The sequence below is a fragment of the Polypterus senegalus genome, chromosome 4, assembly GCF_016835505.1.
Source record: "Polypterus senegalus isolate Bchr_013 chromosome 4, ASM1683550v1, whole genome shotgun sequence".
NCBI classification, from domain to species: Eukaryota; Metazoa; Chordata; class Cladistia; order Polypteriformes; family Polypteridae; genus Polypterus; species Polypterus senegalus.
In genome coordinates, this window is record NC_053157.1 from 141,694,145 (window position 1) to 141,720,948 (window position 26,804).

Consider the following 26,804-nt stretch of genomic DNA (forward strand, 5'->3'; position numbering starts at 1 on the left):
GAAATCAGCAGACTAGCTTGACGGAGGGAGCGGAATTAACGTCCTTCTCCTCTCCTCCCGTTCCACCCTCCGCGACTGAGCACCGTGCACCCCCATCCCTTCGTCTGGCAGGAGAAGGCACAATGGCGATCCGCCAGTTTTCAGTCATGGACGATTGTGTGTTGGTTCGTTCCGTGCATTGTTACAATGTTGCTTTTCTTGCTGATTTATTACATTACCGATTTTTCAAATGTTAATTTTCTCCCTGTGCTTAAAAATCATTAAAAAACCGGCCTGATTATGCGGCGTATGGTACGCCGTGGGTTGGCTAGTATAATATATAAGTGTATGTTTGTATCATGTGATCATTTTGTAATCCAGACTTGGGCAGCAGATGGCCCTGGCTGGAGCTTATCCTACATAAATGTATGTACCGTCAAATGAAAAAGTTTGGGAACCTCTTTTAATTCTTTGGATTTTTGTTTGTCATTGGCTGAGTTTTCAAAGTAGCAACTTCCTTTTAATATATGACATGCCTTATGGAAACAGTAGTATTTCAGCAGTGAAATTAAGTTTATTGGATTAGAAGAAAATATACAATATGCATCATAACAAAATGAGGTGCATAAATGTGGACACCCCAACAGAGATATTACATCAATACTTAGTTGAGCCTCCTTTTTCCTGATATATCAGCATCTAGACACCTGCTATAACCTTTAATAAGTGTCTGGATTCTGGATGGAGGTATTTTTGACCATTCTTACATACAAAATCTCTCCAGTTCAGTTAAATTTGATGGCTGCCAAGCATGGACAGCCTGCTTCAAATCATCCCATAGATTTTCGATGATATTCAAGTCAGGGGACTGTGACGCTTGAACATTATCCTGAAGAATTTGTTGATATTGGGTTGTTAAAGTCGACCCTAGACCTTATCAAGGGCCCCAGTCCCTGAACTAGCCACACAGCCCCACAGCATGATGGAACATCCACCAAATTTGACAGTAAGTAGCAGGTATTTTTCTTGAAATGCAGTGTTCTTCTTCCACCATGCAAAAGGCTTTTTGTTATGACCAGATAACTCAATTTTTGTCTCATCAGTCCAAAGTACTTTGTTCCAAAATTAATCTGGCTTGTCTAAATGAGCATTTGCATACAACAACCAACTCTGTTTGTGGCATGAGTGCAGAAAGGGCTTCTTTCTCATCACCCTACCATACAGATGTTCTTTGTGCAAATTGTGCTGAATTGTAGAACGATGTACAGATACACCATCTGCAGCAAGATGTTCTTGCAGGTCTTTGGAGGTGGCCTGTGGGTTGTCTGTAATGATTCTCACAATCCTGCGCATATGCCGCCCCTGTATTTTTCTTGGCCTGCCAGACCTGGGTTGGTTTAACAGCAACTGTGCCTGTGGCCTTCCATTTCCTGATTCCATTCCTTACAGTTGAAACTGACAGTTTAAACTTCTGAGATAGCTTTTTGTAGCCTTCCCCTAAACCATGATACTGAACAATCTTTGTTTTCAGATTTTTTGAGAGTTGCTTTGAGGATCCCATGCTGTCACTCTTAAGGGGAGAGTCAAAGCGAAGCACAACTTGCAATTGACCACCTTAAATACCTTTTCTCATGATTGAACACACCTGTCTATGAAGTTCAAGGCTTAACGAGCTACTCCAACCAATTTGGTGTTGCAAGTAATCAGTATTGAGCAGTTACATGCATTCAAATCAGCAAAATTAAAAGGGGACCCACATTTTTGCACAGCCAGTTTTTCACATTTGATTTAATTTCATACAATTAAATACTGCTTCACTAAAAATCTTTGTTTGGAAAACACCCGAGTACTCAAATGTTTCTAGGAAATGAAAGACATACCACTGTTATCTTTTTTGTTGAGAGTAAATTATTATGCAGGCTGAGAGGGGTTCCCAAACTTTTTCATATGACTGTATAATATCCTATATAATATATAATGCATATATATTATCCTATATATCTCAAATATAAATGTCTATGCCTGGAAGAGTGTGTGTCTGTCTGTGCGGCTCGGAAGTTAGAGGTGGAGTCGGGGTAAGGGCTCCACCTCTGAGGATATGCAAGAGAGGCGAGCATGCCGTCAAACAAAACCTCCAAAGAAACTTTATCTCAACATTTTAATTTTTTTCTGATGATTTCAATAGTTTCTAGGACCCTGGGCTTACACAGCTATTATATATACAGTGTATATATATATATATATATATATATATATATATATATATATATATATAGTGGCATATGGCCAGCCATTCATCCCGCCAATACCCCCACGCTCCCAGATGGAGCCCTCCCGGCAACATGGAGGTGCCCCGAATTCCGGCAGGGCATCATGGACATTGGAGTTTTCCATCACAGCCCTGCTGCATACCATGGGGGCCGCCAGGGGATACTGCAGGGAGGCTCAAAGACTTTTTGCCTTATAACCCGGAAGTGCATCCTGATCACAGGAATAAGGGAAATGATGTACTTCCGGGATTAAGAAAAAGAGTTTTCACCTGACACGGAAGTGTTAAGAAGCACATGGACTGAGGGATCAGAAACACTTCTGGGTCAAGACCTATAAAAAGGACTGTGGGAGAACGCAACTGGGAGTGGAGGATTTATTGTGATTGAGTATTGTAGTATTGTTTATGAGTATTGTGGAGAGGAGGGTGCTTTGTGCACATTATTTACTTAATAAAACAAATAATTAGACTTTTACCTGGTGTCTGGCGTCTAGTCTGAGGGTTCAAGGGGATGACAGTGCCTCCTATCTGTCACAATATATATATATATATATATATATATATATATATATATATATATATATATATATATATATTTGTGTGTGTGTTATTTAAGCAGCATTTCACACTCTTCAAAAACATCCTAAAATAATGTAAAGAAACAAATGCAGCCTTTTACACCCTTCAAATTATAATGGTGCCTTCTCAGCTCCACTGCACTGATCTTGTGTTTCAGCAAGTTACATACAACAAGAGGCTAGTTTAAAAAATGTATAAAATCATTTGTTTACATACTGTTATACTTAAATACCCGTTTTTCACATTAAAACAACATACTTTTATACCACCCTCCTTTCTCTTCATGGCTTGCAAAAATGGCTGCTGCACAGCTGACCGTAACAGGGCCAGAAAGGATAACTGGAGGACTTTTCTCCAATTAAACAAGGTGAAGTATAGCTTCGGATGTATGTGAATGTTCTTGTTTGTGAGGAATCGATTGCTTGATTCCATTGTGTTTGGTTGTAGGTCAGTTTTAGCTTTTTACTGATTCATGCATGTTTTTGTATCAGTGATGGGCATCCATCCAAATAATATAATAAATATATCAACTCCAACCTCAGCTCATTCAGCTTCTTCTGTAACAACCCAAATAAATGTGCTATGCAAATAAGATAAAATTTCATTAGAAGGGCAGGTTTACTTACAAAAATAACTTTGTTTAATACAGCAGTACATTTATATTTTTTAACATTTACTACATTTTATTTTTTTATATTTTTTATTTTATATATTTTTTGTAAACCCATATCTAGGCATCTAGCCATCAACCCAGATTATAACAGGATAAGACAGAAAAGGATACTAAAAGGGTAGATTTACTAATAAAAACTTTATCTTCTCAGTTTAAGGCAACAATAATGAGCTTGACGCTTTTAGCTTTCAAAGTCATCCTGTCCCAACTCAAAAAACTCTAGAGGATTTGTGTCCCGTGAGTAAACTCCAGTTGTTTCCGCCAATTACCCTCCATAAATCAGTTACTCTTAAGTTGCAAGTAACTCTTTTAGAAATATACTTTATTCTGAACCATTGGACTGTCTAAATGTTGTGATTTTTATTGTTTTTCGTTCATTTTTTTCTGCTTCTTTTTTTACATTTCATGTCTTTTCTAGTGAAACTATTTTGTGTTCTGTATGCCATTGATATTTTGTAATATTTTTGCCAGGCCATGGCCATACCATTTGCAGTCTCTGCATTACTTCTTGGTCACATGGCATTGAGGTTACATGACAGAATTGTGTCATGGTTCCCCACCTAGATAAGATGGCAGAACATTCAGCTCTATATCATCATCTTCTATTATCCCAAGTTTTAACTTTCCATCCAATGTTCAGAAAATGTCTGGGTTAGGGATTTTGTTTAGTTATTAATGTTTTATGAGATCTTTTCCAGCATTTTGATTTAAACTTCTTGTCACTTGATTTTAGTTAATACGGTACTAGTTTGATTCTCAGGTTATGAATCTTGCTTGTTTCTAGATCTCAATTTATCTTCCTCCTTTACTTAATGTACCTTAATGAAAAGTGCATGGTTTATACTTCCCTATATGTGCACTGCAGCTAATGCTTATTTAATAACTATTAGTTAAGTCCAGTAGTTTTTTCCTCGTAGTCTTGCTAGCTTCAGGTCAAATGTCTGCTCTGGCCAGGATACATAATTATCTCAGAGCTTATCATTTGTAGCCAGGTTGTTGTTTCTTAGAAGGACCTCTGTAGTATTTAACATTTTCAGTTGTCATTTTATGCTGTTTCAAACACAAAGAACAATAAAAACACAGCTGTACCTTAAATCTAAGTGATCAACATAGACCTCAAGTTTTTTATTTGATATTTGGTTGTCCATTTGGCCTGGTTTAATAATACACACCCAAATTCCTTTCCCTTGTTGCAGCCTTTTCCTCCTTGGATAGATCCACCTGTTTCCATTGTTTGTTCTCAGTGACACTAGTAAAGCTGACCTCTGTTATAGAAGGAGTGTTTTGTTGGGAAAATGTGATGGTGGTTAGAATTTGCCTGGTTTAGTGACACCAGCCTAGTTGTGTCAGAGCTTTGATTTCCCAATGTGCACATTTATTTATTTTTATTTTCACTCTTCTTCTACCTATCACATGAAGTAATTGGATATTAGCATTATAGTACACCACCGAAATTCACCGTAGTTATGTTCCTAGAGAAAAACTGCAAATTTTGGATGTGGTTAAAAAAATGCCTATATTTATAGTTTAAACCCTAAATATGCTCCCAAAACACTTTCATTTCATTTCAAACTCAGCTTAATACATCACCTAAAAAAAATAATGTAAAGGTAAACCAGTATACTGTACAGTACTGTACTGCTATGTCTCCTGCAGTGGTAGAATGTAAAATACAGATGTTACCGCTATATGTACTGTAATTCATGCAAGTGTATTTTCATTGCCAGAAGCCTGAAGGTGCAGGACATTTCGGCGGCATCTTGGCGCTTTAAGAAGAACAAAGCGGAAAACACAAGAACTATCAGCTGGAGATGCGAAACAGGGCAGCAATCAATCAGCAACAAGGAGAAATGAGACCGTTGAGACGATGGTGATTTATTTATTTTTATGGTGGAGATTTCCAGGGATGCACCCAGCCTTGGCCCGACCCACACGCACTCAAAAACAGAGACAAAAACAAAGCCATCCAGTAATCAAACAGCAAATAAAGAATGTAAAACAAAAACAATGATACCACCCTTGTTCCCCTTACGGCAATCACACATTAAATACAACAAAGCACAAACAATACACATACAGTAAAGTCCATAAAAAATGGCAAACGGTTGAAATGTAATGATGAAAATAGATAGTCCAGTGATCTGCATGTTGAATGGGAATGTAAAGATAATCCTACCGGTTGTTCCTGAAATGGTGAAGACGGGTGGACGGGTTCAGGAGTGCTCCTTTCTTCGCAGGATGGCCATGAATCCACTTACAGTGCTCATGTACACAGGCAAACAGCAGACAATCCAGAGGCCAACCACGAAACGATCCAGGACAAAAATGAATAAGTACAGGTAACCCAACAGAAGGCAGACAGACAGGAACTTGTAACACAAATTACAAAAATGTGCTTTTGGTCATCAGCCCCCTTTTTAAAAGCCGCACTGATGTCCTTTGACCCCCAACAGCCCCTGCACTCTCAGCAGAAGACCAATCAGAGCCACTGAAGGGACTGCTGGGAGTTGTAGTTTCAAATTCTATTGGCTACTTTCACCATCCCAAGCAGCATTTTCCTCTACGGTTGCTTCCTGTTCTCTCTACAATACAGTATTGCAACGAAAAAAGCATAAAAATTCTGGCGGATATTTGCGGTTTCCGCTAACAATTATTAGTTAGGTTCTAAGGAAAAATCTGCGAACGACTGAGGCCACAAACTCTGAACCGCGACCTCGCGGGGATCTACTGTACATCTATAAATCATGTTCACATGGCCTGAATGGGTTCAAGAAAGTTACTACCACACTGCTGTTACTGACACATAAAATTAGATTAAAGAGTTGGCGGATAACAACAATTTTCTTATTTTAAGATTTTTCTATTTTTAAATTTTTCTTCCTAACTCAGGCCAACAAATGTGCCACACACACACAAAGACACTTGAGCTTCTATTATGGTGGCCTGCTTATATTGAAATAAATAATTGTGTGAATTTTAAAAATGTGCCTTCTATTGAATTTTTCTATTCTTAAGTAGCTTAGTAAGTGATGTGTCTCAATTTTCAATTTTTTTTAAAGTTTATATTAAAATTATTAATGACCTGTTAGATTACTACTTAATGAATACTGTAACATGTTAACCTTCACTACACCACTAAAATGATGACACATTTTGTTTTTTTGCAATAATCCTAATTTGGCCACTGTGTTAAAATAAGAAAGCATTGTTACAGTTACTGTACTTAAAATTAGAGAACAATTTAAATTTTCTTAGTAAATGGAAACTTAGAAATTGGTTAACATCAATACTGTCCTCTACTAGCACTTTTGAAATTAATATTTTAAACTCTGAATCACTTCTAGCCATTATGACATTTTTAACTGCCACCACTGTATTATGTTTCTTCCTTTGTTTTCCTTCTTTGCATACATTCTGTCTCAATTGTCTTTATCACCATTTACTTAATTTTGTTTGGGAAAAGATTTCATTGTGCCTAATACATTATATATCCGATGTACAATTACAGCTGATATTGAAATTTGTAATACATGAATTGTAATGATATACTGAAATCAATAAAAGATGAAAAACAGTTGGTAAAAATATCATGTCATATTGCCTTTTTTATTAGATTCTGAATGTTAAAAGGTAACTTGGCTATTGCACTAATAGATTCAGAAACCATTCATCCATCCATTTGTCCATTTCTAAACCCAATTTTTCTTACTCATGCTTGAAGGGATTATTGTCTTTTTTCACATATATAGCTTCTGTCTCATTCACACAATACCCTGACATGCTTGTTTTAAAGTTTCAAAGTAAATGAACCTGAAACAAATCACAACAAAACTTGTCAACAAGTCTATAAAATACTCAGCAGTTTCCCTTTAACATCAGTCTTGTCATTCTGAATGCCAGTTATAAACTGTTCAGAACTGTGTGATAAATGTCATTTGTACCATCTGTCCTGTTCTTTTTTTAAAGTGCAGCCAGCTGTGATGAGTACACAGTTGTCCTGGCTTATTTATTTATAGGCATGTTCCATGAAAAGATTTACTTTTTTAATCAAACTATATATGGTGTAGATGGTTTCAGTGTAAGTCTAAATAATAAATAATTTGAAGCACAGCTTATATATAATTTGAAAAAATATATGTAAACATATAATATACAACCTTCTAGATAGATAGATAGATAGATAGATAGATAGATAGATACTTTATTTAAAGAGATACTTTATTTAAAGAGATAAATTGTATCTGTTATAGATAAAAAGTAAACGATTTATGTTAAAACCAAATTTTATAACTAATATTTGTGCATATTTATACTGGATTATTTTCCTATTTAAAGTTTTGTCATTGTGTTAACATTTCCATCACCTATAAATTTTAGTTTAATTTTTATTGCTGCTATTTCTAAAGCAGATCATAAAATGGTATGGGACCCAGTTTAAGTACCAGGGATTGGGCAGGGATAAATTTCACTACCAACACTAGAGGTACTTTATAAAGTGATTCATACAGAAATATCTACATGATGCTAAGTTAGAGCACATCTTCAGTAATGTTACCCAAATTCAATGGGTGTTTAGGGTCTTTCAGTCATCTTACACCCTTGCTCAGGTGAACCGACTGAGCTTGATCAAACCACATTCATGTGCCCCGAAGTGAGTGTAAGAAAGGCGCTACCACACTGCTGTTGCTAATGTATAATATTGGACTACAGAATTGGCTGATAAGGACTATTTTCTTATTTTAGAACCTTATTTATTTTTCTTATCATTATTTTTTTTACCCTTCTTCTACACATTTGCCTATTTTTACATGTTTCTTCCTAACCCTAATATCAGGTTGAAGAAATAGATGCGCACACACACACACGCACAAACACACATTTGTTCCTTTAGTAAGGTGGATGCTTATATTGAAATAAATTATTGTGTGAATTTTAAAAATGTGCTTCATATTGAATTTTTATATGTTCAACCAGCTTAGTAGGCGTGTCACTATTTTCAATTGTTTTAAAGTTGCTGACCTTTTAATGACCCATTAGATTATTACTTAATGAATACTGTAACTTGTTAACCTTCACTATACCATTAGCCTGATGATGTATTTTGCCTTTTTATAATAATCCTAATCTGACCAATATGTTAATATGTGAAAGCATTGTCACAGAATCTTAAAATTAGAAAGGAAAAAAAAAGTTAATCAGTGAAGAGAAACTTAGAAATTGTTTAGTATCAATACAGTTTCAGTATGAATAGGTTGGCTTGTGCTCGAATAGTAACCCATAGATCTGCCCTCTTTAGCCAGAGCCATCTTGACACTTTCTCAGCCACACTTAAGATGGTAGAAATGGTTCTCCTTCTTCACTCTTCTATGATTCCAAGTTCCGCAAATGCTTTGCAGAATGACTGGCCTGCAAAGCCATGACAGCCAACCTCCATCAGCAAACATTTGGCTCTTCAGCCTCTTCTGTGGCTCTTTTCTGCTCAATGTCCTCCTACATGCATTCTTCCCACAGCACAGTAGACTCAAATATAAGAAAGTGCTTTGATAAGTCAGACTATAAAACAATATTGGACTGCAATGTAATCTCATTGATATGTGAAGGAAACTGAAGCTGTTTTACCAGAAATTTAAGAAAAAAGTAAAATCCTTTCTATAAACATCTACCAGGGCATATGCAGTAGCTTGGTATGCCTATTTACATATTCATAACATTTCTCTACTGCACATGTCCAAACTAACGCAATCTCACCTATTTGACTTTGTCTCCCAACCGCCCATCCTGAGCTGACCCTCTAATGTATTCATTTCTAATCCTATCCATCCTCGTCACACCCAATGCAAATCTTAACATCTTTATCTCTGCCACACCCAGCTCTGTCTCCTGTTTTTTGGTCAGTGCCACCATCTCAAACCCATATAACATAGCAGTTCTCATTAGCGTCTTGTAGACCTTCCCCTTCACACTTGCTGATACCCATCTGTGACAAATCACTCCTGACACTCTTCTCCACCCATTACACCCTTCCTATACTCTCTTCCAAACTCCCTGTTACTCTGTACTGTTGATCCCAAGTATTTGAACTCCTCCTCCTTTGCCAGCTCTATTCCCTGCATCATCACCATTCCTCCTACCTCCCTCTTATTCCCACACACGTATTCTGTCTTGTTCCTACAGACCCTCAGTCCTCTCCTCTCTAGAACATATCTCAACCTCTCCAGGGTCTCCTCAACCTGCTCCCTACTCTCGCTACAGATCTCAATGTCATCCGCAAACATCCCAGCCACAGGGGATGCACAAAGCCGTGTGTTTCTTTGTGGGGATCTCAATCCCGGATAATTAGGGAGGGTTATGTCAGGAAGTGCGTCCAGTGTAATATTTTGCCAAATCAATATGCGGACAACAATACAGGTATCATAATTTGAAATATACTCTATGATAAATAAAGGTTGCTAAATAAACAGAACATATCAAAGATCCTGTTCATAATTAATATCCCAGACCTGGGATCAAATCCCAGTCCTCACACTCATAAGTCTGTATGGACTATTTAAAATGAAAGAAGATTTTTGGTAGTTAAGACCACTATAATAAATATCTGCAGGAGTAGAGCTTTCTTTTCACTTTAAACAGAACACTTTAAATAAATGTAGTATATACAGAATGTTGTTAGGAATTATGTAATTCAAGAATAATTAGTTGTGAGTTGCATCTTAAACATGATATTGACGACTTCTTGGTTCTCTATTGGTTATATAGATAGCGAGATGAAAGGGAAAGGTCTTTTAAGTCCAAGTGGCATCTCATATTTTCTTTAAATTCATCTTCCCCATCATTTCCACTTTCTGGAGGAATCTCAAGAAATCCAGTCAATGCTGAGACTTTTTGACCACCGCCAGAGTGTTTGCCGTTTTGGACAGGTCCTCAGAAATGAAAATTCCAAAGAACTTAAAGGAGGTGACCCTCTCCACCAGGTCCTCATTGATGTATAGAGGGGCTCGCTCTGCTCCATATCTCCAGAAGTCAATGACCTCTGTTTAGTTTTGCGGGTGTTGAATGAGAGATTATTCCTGGAGCACCACACTGATAGCTTCTGCACCATGTCCATGCGCCTGTCTCACTTGAAGTTCCTGAAAAGTGAGCATGTCGTAGCTGGGAGTCAGCGGGCAGTGTGTCTGTGTGAGACCACTTTTCCTTAAAGCGAGCAAAGAAACTATTTGGTTTTTCTGTCAATGAGGCATCAGCACAGACTGGCACGTGTACTGCTTTTGTAGTTGGTGATTTGTTGTAATCCCTGCCACACCTGCCATGGGTTACTGTCTGTCAGATGGGCTTCTACCTTGCTCTTGCAGGCAATCTTGGCAGTTTTGACACCTCTCCTCAGATTTGCTTTTGCTTCACTCTACTGGGCCCTATCTCCTGACCTAAAGACAACGTCTCGATTCTCAACAGGGACTGAACCCCACTGGTCATCTAAGGTTTTTGGTTGGGTTAGACCCGTATGTGTTTATCCACTGTAACCATATCAGTGCTTAATATAGCCTAGTACAGCTTCTGTGTGTCCTGTAAGTCTAATTAATCAAATATGGCCCATTCTGTGTTTTCAAAAACGTCCTGCAGTTGCAAGAGGGCTCCCTCAGGCCAAGTATTTATAGTTTTTATGGTTGGTTTGATTTTCCTCTGGAGGGGAGTATATGCTGGGTTCAGGCACAGTTAGAGATCATCAGAAATGCCTAGATGAGGGAGATGTAGGACTCTGTAAGCATGCTTTAGGTTGGAATAAACACAGTCCAGCATGTTCTTCCCCCTAGTTGAGCACTGTACATATTGCACAAACTTGGGGAGTACAGTCTTTAGGCGTGCTTGAAATCATCAGCCACAATGTGTACATCATCGGGATAAGCCTATTGATGTTTGTTGATCATATCATGTATGCAGGTGAGAGCTGAGATAATGTTAGCATTAGAAGGGAAATAAACAGCAGTAATGATCACTGCAGTCAGCTCCCTGGGTAGATATAAATGTCTGCATAAAACTTTTATTGCTTCCAAATCAGAAAAGCAGTTTGTTTATAATCTTACTGCTTATACATCAGTCATTGTTTATATACACATAAATGCCCCAACCTTTTTTCCTGTCAAAGAAGTAGATGGTATGTCCCACCATCTGACCTGTGGTGTCCGGAATAAGCAGAAGTGCTTCCTTAGTCTAACTAGTAGGCCCGCCTAGCATCCTCACCTGCCTGCGCTCATCACGCCATCTGCACCACCTCTCAGACCCGATAACAATCCAAGGAGCACCAGAAGGCCTTATTATATCCTGTGATATGTTGTGAATCCGCTGGTAACTGCTTGTAATGTCCATATGACATTGTAACCCAAAATTAAGCAAATCCGTATGAGTTTACCAATCCATCTTAGCACACATTACATACACATACTTTAATACAACCAAGCACCAAACAAAGAAATGAGAGCCACTGCATGAGAAAAGGAAAAAAGGTTTTCATTAATTACAAATGTAGGAAACAGACTGATTGTTAAAAAAACATATAATATATTAATACTAATAATGCTAACAGAATAAGAATACTCGCAATATAAAAAGAAGAAACGTTTAGTGTTTTGTTTCCGGTAATTTATTAATTCAATTTGGTAGCTGATCTGCAATCTGCTTGTCAGCAAAATGGATAGATCCTGACACAAAACTTGACTTACTTTCCATTTTTAATTGTTTCAGAGCATTTAATTGTTCTTGGATAGTAAAAGGCTTCTAAATTATAAGCTGATTTCTCATAGCTACAGTCATATAAAAACATTTGGGAGCCCCTCTCAGCCTGCATAATAATCTGCTCTACTTTCAACAAAAAAAGATATCAATGGTATGTCTTTCCTTTCCTAGGAGCATTTGAGTACTCGGGTGTTTTCCGAACAAAGATTTTTAGTGAAGCAGAATTTAGTTGTATGAAATTAAATCAAATGTGAAAAATTGGCTGTGCAAAAATTTGGGTCCCTTTGTAATTTTGCTGATTTGAATGCATGTAACTGCTCAATACTGATTACTTGTAACACCAAATTGGTTGGAGTAGCTCGTTAAGCCTTGAATTTGATGGACAGGAGTGTCCAATCATGAGAAAAGGTATTTAAGGTGGTCAATTGAAAGTTGTGCCTCCCTTTGATTCTCCTCTGAAGAGTGATAGCATGGAATCCTCAAAGCAACTCTCAAAAGATCTGAAAACAAAGATTGTTCAGTATGGTTTAGGGGAAGGCTACAAAAAGCTATCTCAGAGGTTTAAACTGACAATTTCAACTGTAAGGAATGGAATCAGGAAATGGAAGGCCACAGGCACAGTTGCTGTTAAACCCAGGTCTGGCAGGCCAAGAAAAAATACAGGAGCGGTATATGCGCAGGATTGTGAGAATGGTTACAAACAACCCACAGATCACCTCCAAAGACCTGCAAGAACATCTTGCTGCAGATGGTGTATCTGTACATCGTTCTACAATTCAGCGCAATTTGCACAAAGAACATCTGTATGGTAGGGTGATGAGAAAGAAGCCATTTCTGCACTCACGTCACGAACAGAGTCACTTGTCATATGCAAATGCTCATTTAGACAGATTCATTTTGGAATAAAGTGCTTTGGACTGATGAGACAAAAATTGAGTTATTTGGTCATAACAAAAAGCGATTTGCATGGTGAAAAGAACATTGCATTCCAAGAAAAGAACCTGCTACCTACTGTCAAATTTGGTGGAGGTTCCATCATGCTGTAGGGCTAGTTCAGGGACTGGGGCCCTTGTGAAATTCAAGGTTCGGATGAATTCAACCCAATATCAACAAATTCTTCAGGATAATGTTCAAGCATCAGTCACAAAGTTGAAGTTACGCAGGGGTTGGATATTCCAACAAGACAATGACCCAAAACACAGTTCGAAATCTATAAAGGCATTCATGCAGAGGGAGAAGTACAATGTTCTGGAATGGCCATCACAGTCCCCTGACTTAAATATCATCTAAAATCTAAGGGATGATTTGAAGCAAGGCTGTCCATGCTTGGCTGCCAGCAAATTTAACTGAACTGGAGAGATTTTGTATGGAAGAATGGTCAAAAATACCTCCATCCAGAATCCAGGCACTCATCAAAGGCTATAGGAGGCGTCTAGAGGCTGTCATATTTGCAAAAGGAGGTTCAACTAAGTATTGATGTAATTATCTGTGTTGGGGTGCCCAAATATTATGCACCTGTCTAATTTTGTTATGATGAATATTGCATATTTTCTGTTAATCCAATAAACTTAATTTCACTGTAGCTGGGTTTTCCCAAAATTACCAAAGTTCAGCAGCTTCAAGTCAAAAAATGGGATTCAACAAAAGCCTGACGCGCAGAAATGATTCCACAGACAAAATATCTTCGTTTTTAAAAGTTTAGTTAAGTTTCAAAGTAAAACAGTTCACACAAAAAAGAAATTAAAATAACAAAAAAGGAAAAATTAATGTTAAGAAAAGTTCAGTTCAAAGCTTAAATCTTGTTACACCTCAAATCATTACTATTTACTTAACATTTCTGAACCATTTCAAAACATTTTAGAACCATTTCTAAATGGTCAGAAAACTGTATGCTTATCCCATCTCTGAGTAGAAAATGGGTCTTTCAAGTCCCTTTTCACAGGGACCTGTTCCTTCCACAACTAAGATTATTATCACACTGTTTCTCAGTTACAGTAAGAAGGTTCTATCTCTTGCTAACTTATAGGGGGAAAAGACTATACCATAAGTTATGACTATGAAAGAAGTTTATGTTCTATTCAAATTAAGCAAACATTAATATGAGTTTAACTTAAAACTTCAACTTTCTAAGATTGGCTCATACATTTCCGGTCCCTAATTGGCTATGCAGGAGCAGAGACAATTACTATACTTTACTTCAATATGAGCCAATTACTTTTATATTAACTATTCTTTTCAAATCATTAGTTATAACACTGCAAACAAACATTTAAAAAATTTCATATTTCAAACATTGGTTATTTCTAGAAGCAGGTAAAGTTTATTCACGGGTCTGTCCAGTGTGCTGGTTTTGGTCTGCGCAGAAACCCTTCTGACTGCGCCTTTGGCAGCTGGCATTGTCTTGATGACTCGATCCATTACCCAGGAATTGTGAGGTGTAGCTTTGTCTATAATTAGAACAATGTCTCCTGTTCAAAATTTCTTCTTGGTACAAGCCATTTTTGATGTTCTTGAAGTATTGGCAAATACTGTTTTGTCCATATTTTCCAAAACAAATCAGCCATGTACTGAATTTGTTTCCAGCGTCTTCTTGGGTATAGTTCATTTTCTGAAATGAGTTCAGGTGGTATTTCAGGTTTTGTCTTCAATAATAACAAGTGATTGGGTGTGAGTGCTTCCAAATCATTTGGGTCGTCTTTGTAAGGTGTCTATTGATTCCACTCTACACATCATTGTAGGAAGCTTTTCATCATTGAGTGTTTGTTGGTTTAGTGTTGAATTTAAGATCTTTCTTATGCTTCTGATTTGTCTTTAGCTCTCTTTCTGATCCAACAAAATTTGTTCCATTGTCTGAGCGCATGATTTTAACTTGTCCTCTTCAATCCATAAATCGGAGTATGGCTTGGATACAAGAATCAGTGTCTAAGCTATGTGCGATCTCTATGTGCGCAGCTCTGATTGTTAAATATGTGAAGATTACTCCGTACCTCTTGACTAGACTTCTTCCTCTTTTGACTAGGAAGGGGCCAAAATAATCAACTCCAACATTAGTGAACGGTGGTTGGTTGGGTGCTATTTTTGCCACCTACCATTTTTTGCTCACCTACTTTTGCATTGTATCTTCTGCACGTTGTGCACTTTGAAATTATTTTTCTGATAGCTGAATTCACTTGAGGTATCCAGTATTTCTGGCGTAATTATGCGAGCACATAGTTGCGCCCACAATGTCCGATATGTTTATGAATGTGCTACAATATGAGAGAAGCAACATGTGAATGCTTGTGTAGAATTGCAGGATTGTTTAGCTTCTTCAGGCATTGCAGCTTTGCAGAGTCTTCCTCCAACTCTTAGTATTCCATCTTGTATGATTGGGTCAAGTTCATAGATTTGACTGTTCTTTTTAACACAAGTCTTTTTCTTTAGAGCTTTTAATTCTTCTGGAAATTCTTGCTGTTGACTTAGACGGATGAGCTCTGTTTCAGCTTTAACTAAGTCATCTAGAGAAATTGGACTTCGTTTTAAAGTCAGTTTATACTTTTTCATGTGCTTTGTGATAAGTGATTTTTGTTCTTCTGGATTACCTTTAGTCTGACTGACTTCTAGTTGGAATGTTTTTCTTTCATTTCTTAAGTGCAACAGTATGCCTTTAAATTTGAGAAACCAAGCCACTGCTTTCTTCAAGCAATGCCAATCTGAAAAGTAAGTGATTAGTTTGTTGATGGGTTCAGTTGCCTCTTCTATTTTTGTCACGTTAACTATACAAAGTTTAACTTCTGGATCATCTTCAAAAAGTGAATCATTCAGTTGATCTGGTCTTTTTGGCCACTCACATTCTGACTTCAATAAGAAACTTGGACCATGTGACCATGTGGTGCTTTTGAGAAATTTTTCTATGCTTTGCCCTCTAGAAGCTTGATCAGCCGGATTAAGGGCAGATGTGACATACCTCCACTGTGAAGGTTGTGAATGATCTCTGATCACGGAGATTCTGTTGGCAACAAAAGTCTTGAATCGAGTGCTTTCATTTGAGATGTATTTTAGCACCGTGGTGCTGTCAGTCCAAAATGTAGATTCTTGTAAGGGCCTTTGAAGCTCACCTTTAAGCATTTTGTCCACTTTTACTGCCATGACGGCTGCCATCAGCTGCATTCTTGGAATTATGACCTGCTTCAATGGTGTAACTTGACTTGCCCATCAGGAATGAAAAATGCTTTTTGCTCTCTTCATTGGTTAAGACAAGATAAGTGACAGTGCCATATCCATCTTCATTAGCATCTGCAAAATGGTGCATTTGTGCTGTCTTTATGGTTCCAAACCCGGTAGGTTTGAAGCATCTGTTCACTTTATAGTCTGTAAGTAACTTCAAATCATCCATCCATTTTTTCCATTTCTGAATGTGTCTGACTTCTACTTCCTCATCCCACCCGAATTTCTCTTTGCATAAGTTCTTAGAATAAGCTTTGCTGGCAGTAAGGATGGTGCTAGGAAACCAAGTGGCTCATAAACTGGGCTAACAACAGACAGACGCCTTGTAGCGGGCTTGTTTTGCAACTTAATCAGAAATTTGAAACTGTCTGTTTCTGTGCACCACTAGATGCCCAGGGCACGTGCTGTGGGAATGAGACTGTGGCTCAAATCTAAATCCTTTTGTTCATGAGCTCTGTCTTCTTCAGGTATGGACAATAAAACTGCTCTGTTGTTACTCACCCACTTAGTCAAATGGAATCCCCCTTTGAGGCATAGAGCTTGGAGGTCCTTTGCCAGCTTTATTGCTTGTTCTTCTGTTGTCACTGACCTTAGACAATCATCCACGTAGAAGTTGTTGAGAACAGTGTTAACAGCTTCCTCAGGAAATATATCTCTGGCATCTTTGGCTGTTCTACGCACTTCATAAGATGCACAACTGGGTGAAGAAGTAGCACCAAAGAGATGTACTGTCATTTTGAATTCTTCTAGGTCTTTACTTAGATTACCTTCAGGCCACCATAGAAAACGTAAAAGATCAGTGTCTTTGTCTGGTATCTTAACTTGGTAGAACATTGACTTAATGTCTGCCATTAAGGCTACTGGCTCCTTTCTGAATCTTGTAAGGACACCAATGAGTGTGTTAGTTAGGTCAGGGCCTTTGAGTAATTGCTCATTAAGTGAAATCCTCTGGTAGGTGGCAGTGTAATCAAAGACTACTCGAATCTTATTTTTCTTTGGATGATACACACCATTATGTGGGATGTACCACACTCTGCCTTAATTGCAATTCAGGCTTTCTTTGGGTACCTTAACAGCATAACCATTGTCTATAATGTCTTTCATGAAGGCTTTATAGTCTTCATGGAAACCTGAATTTTTGCTCAATTTTCTTTTGAGTCCGATAGCACGCTGTTCAGCAATACCACAGTTATTCAGCATTTTAAGTGTTTCATCCTTCAAAGGCAAATGTAAACAATAGTGGCCACCTACCACTCTTGCAGATTCTGAAGCTATGTGCATGATGTCCTCCTGTGACATCTCCTTTTCTTCACAGTTGTGCTCTGGAAAATCTGTGTTATACTGTTGCAGCAACATATCTTTAATCTCTGTTATTGACACACGATTGATTGAATGTTTAGGCATCTTACCATTTTGTTTTGCAAGGTCATCTATCTCTGTATGGTCCACCAACTACCTATCCAAGTGCAGTCTTCATGGCGTGAGGTCCACCTCTTTGGCTAGGTATGATTCGTGACTGCTCGAAGATTTCTGGGTAGTTGATTCCTATTAAAAGATCAACTTCAGAGTCAATATGAGATAGATGTACCTCTTTAAGATATGCCCACTTATCGATATCTTCTTGTAGTGGAATACTTTCTCTGTTCACTGGAATGGAATGTGAAGACCTTTGGCAAATCGATATATTCAAAATCATTGAGATTCCTTGAGTCTCCTTTTCAGCAGCATCAGATATATTTGTAGTGAAAATATTTCCTGATTTCTGTCCATACCTAAGAGGGGATCTAATTTTGTCGGTCTTTTCCTTTTTCTCTGAGCTGCCATAAACGGGATGCATTAATATCTTAGCCTGTTTATGTAAAATGTCTCTGTCTTCTTCATCTTCAATTTCATAAGCTATGTCTCGTCACTTATCTTGTAGAGAATGTGGGAGCTTTGAGAGTATAGTATGGGTATTTTCATTGCTATTAAATGCTGCTCAATTTCTTGCTTTAGTCATGGAGTCCATACAGTTATCAAGAAAGGTTGCATAATCTCTCAATGCCTTCCCATCCTTTTGTTTTATTTGAGGCCACTTCAAAGCTTTGCTTACGTATGTATCTATTACAAACACTTGGTTGCCATAGTAACTTTCAAGCTGTTTTCTAGCTTTTTCATATCCTTGATCTGGTGGCAATCTTGTATATTGAATCAAATAATCTAATTTATCTTGTGGGTCTGCTAATATATCACCTACAGCGTGATCAAAGGTTCTGATGAATTTTGCATATTTCAGTGGGTCACCTGAAAATAAAGGGACCTGTCTGTGTGGTACTTCACCATACGGCATCAGAGGTGCTGAAGGTGTTGGAGGTGCTGGAGCAGGTGTTATCTTTTGATCAGTTAACAATTTAGCCATTTCAGTAATTGTCTTTTGACATTCAGCTTTATTCTGCGCTAATATATCAATAAGACCAAGTCCGTACAACAGTGGCTGTCCTGAGGCAGTTAGTGACCGTACCTGCCTTTCGGACTCTAGTTCATCTAACCTTTGTAGGATTCTATCAAGTGTTGATTGTTCAACTATAACTGCTGAAGAAGGTAATGATGCGACAGCGGTTTTCTGGACTAACGAATCAAGTTTAATATCAAGAGCGTGCTTTAACTGAGGAGACGTCTTTCGTGTTTTTGACTTTGAGTGATCCCGTTCTTGTAATCGCATCTCTTTGAATGGATTAACTAGTTGTTCATCAGATGTGTGTGTTAACAGGCTATTTGTATCCTTCAGCCATAGCGCAATAGTGTCAATAAATTAATTCTATTTCTTAGAGCGTTCGCCGAATGTCGTTTTCTGTTTCTTAATCGCTCCTTCCTTACTTAATGCAGATAGTAACCTTTCATGCAACTCCTCTATCTCTCTGTGTGTCTCACGAAATTTTTGAAATCTTTTTGCTGCTATTAAATGATTTCCTGGAATGTCTTTAAGACTTTCGATTTCAGTTATGAACATGGAAAGCTTATCTTTCCTCTGACTTATGTGATCTTTAAGATTTCTAATTATATTTTCTGACTTCGAATCTGTACTCAGATCACTGCCGATTTCACTTGAGCTCTGTTTAGACATTGCCATGACAACAGTTCGAGCAAATGACAGGAAGTTTCCTGACAGTAATTTTGTCACAATCAGGACTTCCAACAAAGCAGATTACTTCCTCGCAACAAGGCTTCAATGACTCAGGCAAAAGCACAACTGATCATCCAAAATGTCCTTTTATAATATTACAGTCTCTCAAATCTTCTCAAGGTACGGCGACCTTGCTTTCATTTACGATAATGCAGAGATAGTCGATAAGAGCACAGTACCTCGAAATGATTCAGTTCTTTTTCTTCGTTGACAGGTTCTGGAGCAGAAATGTCCTCCATGCTCGGATGGTAGATTCCAGTTCAAGTTCCAGGCCTTCAGATGGCTAGTTTTCTGACGTAAATGTAGCTGTGTTTTCCCAAAATTACCAAAGTTCAGCAGCTTCAACTCAAAAAATGGGATTCAACAAAAGCCTGACGCGCAGAAATTATTCCACAGACAAAATATCTTCACATTTAAAACTTTAGCCAAGTTTCAAAGTTAAACACTTCACACAAAAAAGAAATTAAAATAGCAAAAAAGGAAAAATTAATGTTAAGAAATGTTCAGTTTAAAGCTTAAATCTTGTTACATCTCAAAACGTTACTATTTACTTAACATTTCTGAACCATTTCAAAATGTTTTAGAACCATTTCTAAGAAAACTGTCATGCTTATCCCATCTCTGAGTAGAAAATTGGTCTTTCAAGTCCCTCTTTACAGGGACCTGTTCTTTCCACAACTAAGCTTATTATCACACTGTTTCTCAGTTACAGTAAAAAGGTTCTATCTCTTGCTAACTTATAGGGGGAAAAGACTATACCATAAGTTATGACTATGAAAGAAGTTTATGTTCTATTCAAATTAAGCAAACATTAATATGAGTTGAACTCAAAACTTCAACTTTCTAAGATTGGCTATTACACTCACTGCTGAAATACTACTGTTTCCATGATTGATGTCATATATTAAAAGGAAGTTACTACTTTTGAAAGCTCAGCCAATGATAAACAAAAATCCAAAGAATTAAGAGGGGTTCCCAAACTTTTTCATATGACTGTATATACTGTATTAGGAGTTTACATTTTACAACACCAAAGAAGGGTTACTGTCAGAAAAATAATCTCAAAGTTTGTCAAAAATAAGTGTGACCTTAACAGACTTGCACTTACTTTGCCCTAATACAGTCTAAGATTACTTGCTAAACAGGGTGTGGATTCTTATTTAGAAAACATTGTACAATTCCGGCTTTTCAGCTAGTGACACAGCCAGCTGCTGTTTTTTACTTGCTCTGTAAATTCTTAACTTTTTCAGAGCAAGGAATTTTGTAGTCTTTTTTTATTTGTTAAAGGCTTAAAAACAATCACTGTTGCCCAGTCTTTAATGAACATGTTTTTTCCTAGCTTGAAATGCACACAGCTAAGCCTCTTGAGGGGGTTGCTGTGACACTCTTAGAGTTATCAGTGCTGTGCTCTCTGGCACTGGCATTGTCTTTGTCATTGTACTATTTCCTAAAAGTTACATATTGCTCCTTCATAAGAAGAATAATCTCTTTGTACCCAGCTTTAAGTTGAGTGTCATTTTTACACACTTTCCTTTCACATTAAGCAAATAATATTTGCAACTGAATTCAGTTTCTCAGAAATAACATTCCATTTTGTTTGTGCGGTTTACATATTCTCCTTGACTCTATATGGACTTTTCTGTGGATACTCCAGTTCTCCTCTGATAAAACAAAGACACACTTTAGGTTTGATGACTTTAAATTGTCCCATGTAAATGAAGGTGGGTATAGGTTTGACTGTGGCCTGCAGTGGATGTCAAGTGGTGGTTCCTATTTTGCACTCAGCCCTACAAGAACAAATGCTGGCCCCCTGACACTAAATTGAACTAAGTTTTATAATTAATGGTTGAATACTGAATTATCTTTGAAAACTGTGGTTTAATCACTGGAGTCTACATTTCCCCTTGGGATTAATAAAGTTTATCTCATCTAATCTAATGTACTGATTTGTCTCACCTTGTACCTCACTGATACTAGTATAAATAGTGTTGAACTACCAAAACATAAAGCTTTCAGTTCTGTACCATTAACCTTTAAGGTAATCTCCATGGTAACTTATGTTTAACCCTATGTAGTTCTATGAATGTTCTCATTATAAACATTATGAAATGACTCACTATAAACACTAAATACTAAAGTTTCACACAGTTTTAGATAATTCATTAAGGTATGACACTCAACACATTCGATGTCACAGATCATTACTGTAAATTCTCATTAGAAGTAAAGGTAATGAATCAGATGCATTCTAGAAGCTGCTAGGCTTAGTATACCTGTCTTTGAAGTAAATATTGTAACCCATGATAATAATACATTGAGCAGGTAAACTTGTAACACATAGATATTCATGGCTCCAAACACAAATCTTAATGCTTCTTTGTCAAACCTTTAAGGTAAATTTGTTTTATTGTAGTGTATGTACACTGTAATTATTCAGTAACTACTTGTTTAACCAAAATGTAACAATGTGTTTGCTAACTGCATAACTCAAGTAAAATTATTTTATCACCAGACTATAAGAAAAAAATGTAAGGATCTTACCCCCTAGTGATATATTAAAATAAAGTAGGCCCTATTGTCCAAGTGCTTTTTCTAATCTGTTATTTTTTCCTTATGGGATTTAGGTCAGCTTCCTGTATAATATGCATTAGGTAAGACACACTTGTATCCCTTGAATGTCAAGCAGGAGCACTATAAACAGCATTAATGAAATGTATTATGTATAGACAATCCCTTGTGCATGTTCATAATGTAGTAGTAATTTCAAGTTTCTATCTTCATAAACGATTACACATGAAATAATTTCTCACACCAGCCACGAGTTCAAGGCAAAGGGCATAGTTCCATATTAATCAAGGATTAATATGTGCCTTGTAACTCCCATGTATTCTTAATATGTGATCTTAATATGAGCAACCCGTTCACTGTAACTAGTGGAAGAGATTGTAATTTTGAATTGTAGGTTAGACATCTCTCTCTTTACTGCATCTCAATTAGTGGTATCTTTAACAAGAAAAGTTTGGTCATCATCTGAAAAACCAGTCATAATAACATAGAAAAAGCTCACAGACTAGACACACTGCATGAGACGCTGGGGCTGTCTGGTAGCATTAGTAATGGCCTTTGGTAATGGCCAGTAAGAGGCTGGCAAAGAATTGAAAAAGATTTTTTCCTACACACTTGTTCTTACCACATCATGATTATAGGCTTCTTTGAAGCAGAGGCATTGTGCTGCTGGCTTCTTTTACACAAAATGAAAGGAGCACATATGATGCATCCTTTGGTGGCTTTTTCAAATTTAGTACTATCAGATGGTCCTCCTCAGTGGTGGGGGAAGATCAAGATGCCTCTTTGCCCAATTCTGAGTAATTGTGCTTGAAGCATTCCTGATATTAGTCTGCCTTTTTTTCAGATTACGATAAAGTTTAAATCAGTAAATGGTACTGGACTTTTTGAACCTCTTCACTGGCTTGTATTGCATAGCTCTGCCTGTAAAAAGGTTAAAGTTAGAGGTTAACTTTGTACACTGAAAATAAGGGGTCCTAGCCAGCAACCCGTTTTATATTGTTACTAAATCCTCTGAGACATGCATCTGACACAACAGGCACCAACTAACCTCTTGAGTTCTTTTCTTAATGGAGGCCAGAAAGAAATGTCAAAACCAGCTATGCAACTCTTAGCTTTAACCTCTTACCCTATCCAAAATACCCCGCGTATTCAATCCCAGGGACTTTTAATGGCAGGCTGCTTGCTAACTCAAATTGTGTTTTGTTTTCACTCCTTTACTTCAGATCAGTTTACCAGTAGAAGACTTTACAAAGCATCCGTTATACACTTAACTGACCACAGCTAGACAAGAATTGACAATCTAGCACTTAGAAACACCAGTAATCAGTCAGAGAGAGAATGACTTGATTTAAAAATTATATTTATTTGTGTAATAACCAATAGCAACAAATAAAAGCAATACATGGCTGATTTCCTGCATTCAGTGCTGATAAAAGTTTCCAGATCGTCCAGTTCCATAGTTACAGATTATATATTGAAGTGAAAAAATTAGAAGAAAGAGCTCCTTTGAAAGTGTCTAAAAGCTAAGCAGATAGTAAACTCCATTTAAATATCCTTATTTTAAACTGAGCTGAGCTCTTTACAAAAGTGCCAGAAAGCTAATTAACTAAAATACTTCATTATTGCAGCAAATCCCCAACTGAGCTAAAGTAAACTGAGAAAACTATTTTTGAAAAAGGTCTAGTTAAAGGCATCCACTCTCCTGGCTTTCTTTCTGCTAGCAATGGGGTAGCATTTTCTCAAAACATTAAAAATGGTATTAACTTTTTATCAACAAGTCAAGGCTAAGGCCAATTTATATGAGAATCAGAAGCTTCACTTTCTAACTAAGTGAAATATTTGGAATCCTGTTTTGCCTTTCATCTTCCAATGGTGAACCTATAACAGTTCCAGGCCAGCAGAGATAGCTTGCTTGTCACCTGACTGGGGCTGCACTCAACCCTTATCCTTCATTATACAGGTAGTGAACTGACATGGTCTGTCCAACCTGCTTTTTTGGATTGAATGAAAAACACAGAGTGTTGTGCCAATAAGAACACAGACGCTCAGTCCTTGATTAGGTGTAGGTTCTGATACATTCTATAACCTTCATTATGGTAGTATTTCTGAATTGTTTTTGTCCCCAGACAAAAAAGAATCTTTGAGCTGCATAAGCCCCTTTACTATGCAAAGTTCACAACCTTTGAATCGGGTAGAAGACTTTGCTATCAAAATAAATTAAGGACCTATCTTCTGCATGTGTTTCAATTATTGTGAAGAAACATAAAAACCATCAACAGAAATAACTCTGATCAATTGTGCTGTTGTAGACCTCCTTGGGATAAAGTGTCAGAATGCATTTTGAAACAATAGTGTCTTACAGACTTGTTATGTAAACCAGACAGACAACTGATGTACATGATGATTTTAAAGGATAAACAGATAGGATATACTGTAGACAATATGCTGCAACAGTTAAACCAACAAAGAAAGTTAAAACTAAACTTAAAATGTAAGCATGATGAAAATAGTAGGTAATTTGTATTGCTGAAACGTAAATTAAATAATCACATATTTTAGAAAAAGAGATATCTGTAGAAATAATCGGACTCGCAAACACTTAAATATACAGTACTGGGTTCTTCATCAAGGGACAGAAGATTAATTATAAGAGAAATAAATAGATATTAGTATTTTTAAAAGGCAATATTTCAGTTTCTTCCCACAATAAAAATAAATATGAAACAAAAGTTGAGAACACTAAAGAAAGGTTATAAAATAACAAAGATACATCAAGAAAGATATTTCAAGCAGTGCCCATTTATATATATTTGTGATCAATATAAAGAGTGAAATAAGTTATTTATATTCATATTTAAAACAGAATTATTATCTGCCATAATGTGGAAAAAATATATTGCATGTTCATAAATGAGGAGGGGTTAGTATAATTGCATGATTATTTAGAAAAAGCTTGATTTTCATTATACAAATGTCTATGACAGTTACCCCTTCATACACTTAAAATTGAATTATAACTCATTACCAAAAGAAAACAATCTTTTCTTTATAATGATAGTACAAGCAGGGATAGATTTTTACTACCACAGAGTTTACAGGTTTTTTTTTCCTCATTTGTACATTGTTTAGGGCCTAATTAACATATGAGTGGTTTTACTAATAAATAAAAAAAAAAATTAAATGTGATTTAAAGGAACACTTTTTAATCAGACTATAGCATCAAGACAATGAAACTTCTGGGTTATTGATCTGGTCAGTTAAGTAGCAGAGGGGGTTGTTAATCAGTTTCAGCTGCTTTGGTGTTAATGAAATTAACAACAGATGCACTAGAGGAGCAACAATGAAAGGACCCCCAAAACAGAAATAGTTTAACAGGTGGAAGTCACTGACATTTTTCCCTCCTCATCTTCTCTGACTGTTTTTTCACTAGTTTTGCATTTGACTATGGTCAGTGTCACTATTGGCAGCATTAGGGGATACCGGGACCCTACAGAGGTTGCACAGGTAGTCCATCTTCTCCAGAAGGGCACATCAATATGTGCCGTTGCCAGAAGGTTTGCTGTGTCTCCCAGCACCGTCTCAAGGGCATGTAGCAGATTCCAGGAGACAGGCTGTTACTCTAGGATAGGTGGACAGGGCCATAGAATCCTTAACCCATCAGCAGGACCGGCATCTGCTCCTTTGGGCAAGGAGGAACAGGATGAGCACTGCCAGAGCCCTACAGAATGACCTCCAGCAGGCCACTGAATGAACACTGTGAATGTCTCTGACCAAACAATCAGAAACAGACTTCATGAGGGTGACCTGAGGCCCCGATGTCCTCTAGTGGGCCCTGTGCTCAATGCTTGCCACTGTGGAGCTCAATTGGCATTTGCAATAGAATACCAGAATTGGCAGGTCCACCACTGGCACCCTGTGCTTTTCACAGATGAGAGCAGGTTCACCCTGAGCACATGTGACAGACATGAAAGGGTCTGGAGAAGCTGTGGAGAACATTATGCTGCATGTAACATCATTCAGCATGACAGGTTTGGTGGGTGGTCAGTGATGGTCTGGGGAGGCATCTTCATGGAGAGACGCACAGACCTCTACAAGCTAGACAATGGCACCGTGACTGCTATTAGGTTTCAGGATGAAATCCTTGGACCATTGTCAGACCCTATGCCGGTGCAGTGGGTCTTGGGCTCCTCCTGGTGCATGACAATGCCTGGCCTCATGTGGAGAGAGTATGTAGGCAGTTCCTGGAGGATGAAGGAATTGATACCATTTACTGGCTCCCAAGCTCGCCTAGCCTAAATCTAATAGAACACCTCTGTGACATTATGTTTCGGTCCATCCAATGCCTCCAGGTTGCACCTCAGACTGTCTAGGACCTCAGTAAAGCCCTGTTCCAGATCTGGGAGGAGATCCCCCAGGACACCATCCGTCATCTCATTAGAAGCATGCCTCGACGTTGTCAGCCATGTATACAAACACATGGGGGCCATATAAACTACTGAGTACGATTCTGAGTTGCTATAATGAAATTTTGGCAAAATGGACTAGCCTGCTGCAGCATTTCTTCAGTTTGATTTTCAGGGTGTCTTTGAATTCAGCCATCTGTAGGTTGATAATTTTCATTTCCATCAAACAATGTGGCA